The following is a 6,000-nucleotide window of genomic DNA, read 5'->3' as shown; positions in this document are numbered from 1 at the left end:
CTTCTGCTATGAGCCTGCTTCTTCCTCTCCCACTCCCCCTGCTTGTGTTCCCTCTCTCGCTGGCTGTCTCTATCTCTGTCGAATAAATAAATAAAATCTTTAAAAAAAAAAAACAACAATAATTTTTAAGACATCATCTGATAAGGATGTGATTCTCTAGACCTTAGCCTATTCAAAATTCCAACCATGTATGTCAGGTCAATGAAAGTATCTTACTCCAAAACTCAGTACCTCAGAATACCTCAGTGATATGGAAAGCTTCGTTCTGTGGGCAATGGCCTAAACAAATACTGTATGTTCTACCCATAATTATGGTCCTGGAATCTTTCACTCCCCGTCCCAGTGACTGACCACAGAAACCACCTCAAAGTTGTTCCTCCTCTAAAATTAACTTCTAGGGTGATTAGTGAAGTTGACTGTAGTGCACTTGAGTTCTCCTCATGGGCTTGTAGCTCTGGTCACACTCCATGTGCTCTGAAAAAATGCTCATGAAATTCTCCTTACATTGTACCACCACTTTTCCACATATGAACATTCACCTTTGGACAACCTTTGAGACTTCATCTCAAAGAAACAAGAGGTGTTCCCGGGTCTCTTAAATATATCTCCTGTCCATGCTTAAGAAATCATGATGAGTAATGCAAATGTTCACCAGTCACGGCCTTTGATCCAGTACCTGTTGCAAAAGCTACGCATAGCATTTATGATGACCACAGTGTGATAGTTACGTCAGTGCGGCCAACCTACGGACCTCTATTTCTAAACTGTTGACAACAATAGCTACTTACTTGGTCATTATTGAGCTGCTGGCTTGCCTCAGTCTTCTTTCGGCTCTGCATCTATGTGGGGTTCTCACTTTTCTCTGTGCTAGCCCTGGATTTCCCAGGATCCTTGGAAGTCATCAACCAAAAAGATTGATCCATCATTCCTTTTTTCTTTTATTCTCTATACATTTTTAGCAATTCTGGTTCCTAAATGCTGCTTTCTATCTAACATCTTTCTTTATCTCTATAACCACTACTTTGTCATCTTGAGGGTGGACTGTATAATTGCTTCCTACGTTATTTTTATAGTTCCTATAATCTGGAGTCTATGGATTCATAAGACCAAAATGCATTGGCTTCAAATTATCTCTAAGTCTTCCAAAATTGTACCCATACATGATGTTATGAATGACTAAAGGACTGAGCGTCTGGAATACTAATAGTTCGTTGATATATAAGTGCTTTAGGGTCTGCAATTGACTTTGGTTGGCTGAGATACAATTGTATTGGAGCAAGGCTGACACTGATTGATTTCTTTCTATCACCTACAATATTTGTTTACATGGTACTTATCCCTTACCCCCCTTGACTTCATGAAAGGAGTGGCCAGGATTTTAGGTCTACTTACGTGCTGTTGAAATCACTAAGTGGCTGATTAGATTATTTAGTTGATTAATTAATATGAAAATTATAAGGGTGGGAGCCAGTAATGATTGTGCCTGATTAAAAGATATATAGCAATTTTGACATCTTTTTATCTGTTGACATGCATATGAGCGAGTTTAAAAATCTAGGACTTGGGGGCACCTGGGTGGCTCAGTCAGTTAAGCATCTAACTTTGGCTCAGGTCATAATCTCAGGGTTCTGGGTTCTGTCCCCCACATCAGGCTCAGCGAAGCATCTACTTGTTTCTCTCCCTCTGCCCCTCCCCCTGCTTGTGCGCGCACACCCGCTCTCTCTCTCTTAAGTAAATAAAATATTAAAAAAAAATCCATGACTTGGTGGTTATGATTGTCAGGTGATACTTGTAATGCTTGTAAATGCTTAAGTTTGGTTTATTGCCATTAAGTGCTCTGATTTGGGGAGTGAGATGAGATGTGGCATGGTTGATATGTTAAGGACGAGGAGTAAGAAGTATGTAAATATCAGTATAAGTAAAGAAGCAATGCCAATGACATAGATCAGAGTTGTAAATTCCCAGGGGTGATGTAAAGGATAAAGATGCATATTTATGATGCTTACTAGAAAAAATATCCAACCTATGAATTAACCAATATTATTTAGGGAAAAACCTACTAAAAAGGAGAGAAGAGTGATTTAAAGAAAAATATTAGGTAAACTGTAGTGAGAGGTCATTACAATAGCAAACCAGACTGGAAGTCTAGGTCAATGATGGCTCAGGAAACAGGTTTAGGAGGTCACATTAACTCCAAATTTCCTTGCCTAGCTGTGAGGCCTTGCCAGATCCTATGTGTGGTCCACTATCACCTCTTCCTCTGTAAAATAATTACCCCTGAAATTTCACATATTGCTTAAAAACTTTAAATGAGACATACTAAAAAATGAAAATGATTTGTAAATCTTAATCTATAGAAACAAATTGTATTAATAATATGGGTGGAAAGGAGAATGGTCCTACTTTAATCCTTGATATACTGTGGACCCTCCAAATTTTACAGTAGTGCAAATGTGTCAAACAGAAGCAGAGAAGGCTAGGAAAGGTGGGCCTTAAGAGCGGGGGGGCCTTGCAGGGGTACATGGGTGGCTCAGTTGGTTAAGCATCTGCCTTTGGCTCTGGTCCTGATCCCAGGTCCTGGGATCCAGCCCGGCACTGGGGTCCCTGCTCTCTTTCCCTTTCCTCTCTCCTTCTCTTCTTCCACCTCCCCCTTCTCCCCTACTCCCTCCCCTGTCTCCCCTAATTCCTCCCCCCCATGCTTGTGTGTGCATGCCCATGCACTCTCTCTCTCTTTCTTTCAAATAAAATCTTTAAAAAAAAAAAAAAAAGAGCAGGGATCTTGCAGTTAATTCAGTATTGTATTCTGACTCTGAATTACTTAACATACTTTATCCTCAGAATCTCACCTGGAAAATGGGTATACTTATAGCATCTATCTCTTGAGAATATTTGAGAATTATGCAACATATATAAAGCATTTGTAGAAATAAAGCCTTTGTAAGAATTTCCCTCCTAAAAAGTCTTAAAACAGGCAACTATTCTTAAGTGGTTATTTTCAAAAATGACAGCACAAAAAAATGACCCCGGGTTACCAATCTTGGGAAAATAAGGAATATAACCTGTCACAGCCATCCTCCTGTGGTTCATCTTGGTGGGGGGCTGAGAGTCCAGAGTTTGGGTAGAAATTGAGTAGGACCATGGGGTTGGTTGTCAAGGAGCTTTAGAAGAAAAACTATTGATTCCAGGAATCCACAAATATGCCATATTTCCAAGGTGATCATCCAAGTTTGGAATTTTTAACCTGAAGAACCACGTCAGCTCTAAGGAGCTAAAGACGATGTTGATATCACACATGCTTCTAGAGTTACTGCTGAGTCTCTGATTCTATAATTTTACCCCGGTAACCAACTTATTACCAACTATAAATCATGTGAATGCTTAGCCATTGGGTACGGAACATTCCCAGTGTTTGGCTGAGTGAGGCAGCCATGGCTCTGTGGTTAACTGCTAAGGCCATAGTGCCAGGCTGCCTGGGTCTGAATCAACTTTAGGTTCTCTCCTTAAAAGCTACAATGACCTGGAGTAAGTCGCTTTTCTTTATGTGCCTCAAAATGGAAATAACATGAATACTTTCCTTTTAGGTTTTTTTGGTGGCATCCTGAGGTTTAAATGAGTCGGTATTTGTAAAATGCTTATAATAGTTCTTGTCACAGAGTAAAACCTCCAAGATAAACTGTTATCCTTACAGAAAGTTGTATCCCTAAATTAGCAATTCTCAAACTTTAGCTGCATAGAAATCATCTGGAAAGCTTGTTAACACACAGACTCCTAGGTCCCATCCCTGCAGTTTCTGATTCCATGCTGTTCTGGGATGGAGTCTGAGAATTCAGTTTTAACACAGTCCTGGGTGAGGCTGATGTTGTTTGTCCCTGAGTTCCAGGGACCTGAAGTCTTCATTTCAAATTTCCATCAAAAGCTTACAAACTGTACAAGCAGAGGGAGCAAAACAAGGCCATTTTAGCTGTATCAAGTCAGTGTTTGAGTCAAAACGGGAGCCCTGCCTACAATTGCAGGAGCTCTTAAACAAGGTCTCAGTGGCTAGGAGCAATTCCTGGACAGTGGGGGTGGAGATGGGGGAGGAGGAACACAACCCGAACAAATACTTGCATTTAAATCCAGTTCTCTAATGATCCTTTTCACAAGTTTTCTCCACGTGGCTAAACAGGAGATTCAAACTGCAGGTATCACAGGTTATCCTTGCCAGCTCTCAGCCTTCAAGCAGAACTTTGGGGAGCCACAGATCCCTGAACTGCCAGCGGTAACTCAGCCAAACTCTGAAACCCACAGGCCCACCTGTCAACAGGTGAAGGAGGTCAAGGTGGGCATGAACGTCCAGCCACTGAAACTGTCCTGCCCACCGGCTCCTACTTGCCCGGGAATCAGAAGTCGAGGAGGCAATGAGACCGAAGGCAAACAGGCGTCCTGCGCTCTCTCAGCAATAAAGAGGAGCTTGGTGGTCATTTATTCTCTGTGTGCGAGCCCGGAGGAGTCCCCAGACACATAAGTCAACGTCACCCCGGCCCCCGCCCCGCCTTCCCTCCTCGCTCTGGAAGGTCCCGAGAGCCGGCGGCTGAGCTTGGGACACCGCTGGCAGCGTGAGCCCGTTGGTCACCTGGGCAAAGAGGTGAGCGGCTCCGCCAATCCTTTCCTGGAAGGGGACGGCCGGGGACGCCCGAGCGCTGAGGGGCTCGGCGTGGGAGCGCAGAGAGTCCCGCCGCAGCAGGCGGTTCGGGCCAGCGCACGGAGAGGACGCACCGGGAGCAAGGGGCCGTTAAAGCAGCGGGAGCAAGTCACCTCGTCGGTGACCGGGGCCAGGCAGAAGATGCACTCTGAGCAAAGATTAATTCAGTAGCTGGACACTCTTACTGTGGGCATCTGTGACAGCTTTGTCCAAAAATAGAGAAATTCCTGGGACCGGGGGAAAAATGGAGTGATAGTAATAGTTACATTTCAATGACAACTTCAGGGAGACTTGAAAGCACACTGTTGAGGGAGGAGAAAGGAATTTTAAAACTCTGTCTTTTGTTTCTGTAACAGTCATAATACAGGAGCGCTTCCTTCGGATTCATGCGGGCACACACGGGGTAGGGTTCCGACGCCGCACGCCCTCCAGGGCGCCCTCCAAACTGTCACTCCTGAGCTGCAAGCCAAAGACAGCCCTTCGCTCATTTTGGGGAGCAGGGAACTTTTCCTCACTCAGTTGTGGATACAGTTTTCCACTTCCTGGTAAGATTTTCTGTCTCTGCCTGGGTCAGGAGAGGATTCAGAACCAGGAAAGAAGAGCTCAGGTACTGTTAATTTCTATTTGGTCATATACATTTTCAGGTTTAAATTTGTGGGAATCCACTGTCCATATGTTCTTGTAGAGTTGTGATTCTTCTAAATAACTCTCATGCGGGCATCACACAGAACTTGTTTTCTAGCTAAATGAGAGCATTACCTTCGTCCCCATCATTTGTTTTTTTGTTGTTGTTGTTTAATGAGGGAAGGTGGAAATGCTTTCTCCAATCATATTTACATAAAATTTTTGTCATCGGATGGTTATAAGGACAAAAGTGGACATGTGATTAATCCTATACTAATTTTAATTTAGACTAAGTTCTGATAACAATTCCATTATCTTTATGAAGACGAGCAATTCTGCATCTGTTTTTAGTGTTCTTTATGGCTAAAGGATAGTTGCTGGTATAATTCCAAAGGAACCATTCTATCATGAGGAATGTTGAGATTTCTAAATTATGAAGATCACTTTTCTCAGAAAAGTACAATAAAAATTTTTATTGCAATCCTTGTATATTCTGAACTTCAGGAGAAAATTAGGTTTGGATCCCTGAGCTTGCCCCACACATGGGTAATAGATATAATTTTTCCAAGAAGTTGAGCATATTTCTTCCCTGATGATGCTCCCTGACTCCCATGGCAGACAAGAGGAGGGGGAGGAGGAGGACAGGGAGGAGGAAGGGGAGATGGATGAGGAAGGGGAGGCGGAGGAGGAAGAGA

The 6,000-nt window shown here is 43.1% G+C and overlaps 1 protein-coding gene across 1 annotated transcript in view; it reads left to right on the top strand.

Annotated features, from left to right (window-relative positions):
- The first annotated feature begins 4,553 nt into the window (after window positions 1-4,553).
- The window catches only part of IGSF10 (immunoglobulin superfamily member 10), a 50,968-nt gene continuing 49,521 nt past the window's right edge, over window positions 4,554-6,000 (top strand). The window contains exons 1-2 of the mRNA XM_045812538.2: window positions 4,554-4,624; window positions 5,038-5,288. The gene's annotated coding sequence lies outside the window, so the exon portion shown is untranslated. The remainder of the gene's footprint in view (window positions 4,625-5,037; window positions 5,289-6,000) is intronic.

The sequence above is a fragment of the Ursus americanus genome, chromosome 20 (assembly GCF_024610735.1).
Source record: "Ursus americanus isolate L20-20 chromosome 20, mUrsAme1.1.p, whole genome shotgun sequence".
In the NCBI taxonomy this organism is placed as follows: domain Eukaryota; kingdom Metazoa; phylum Chordata; class Mammalia; order Carnivora; family Ursidae; genus Ursus; species Ursus americanus.
This window is presented reverse-complemented; position numbering and strand designations above follow the sequence as displayed.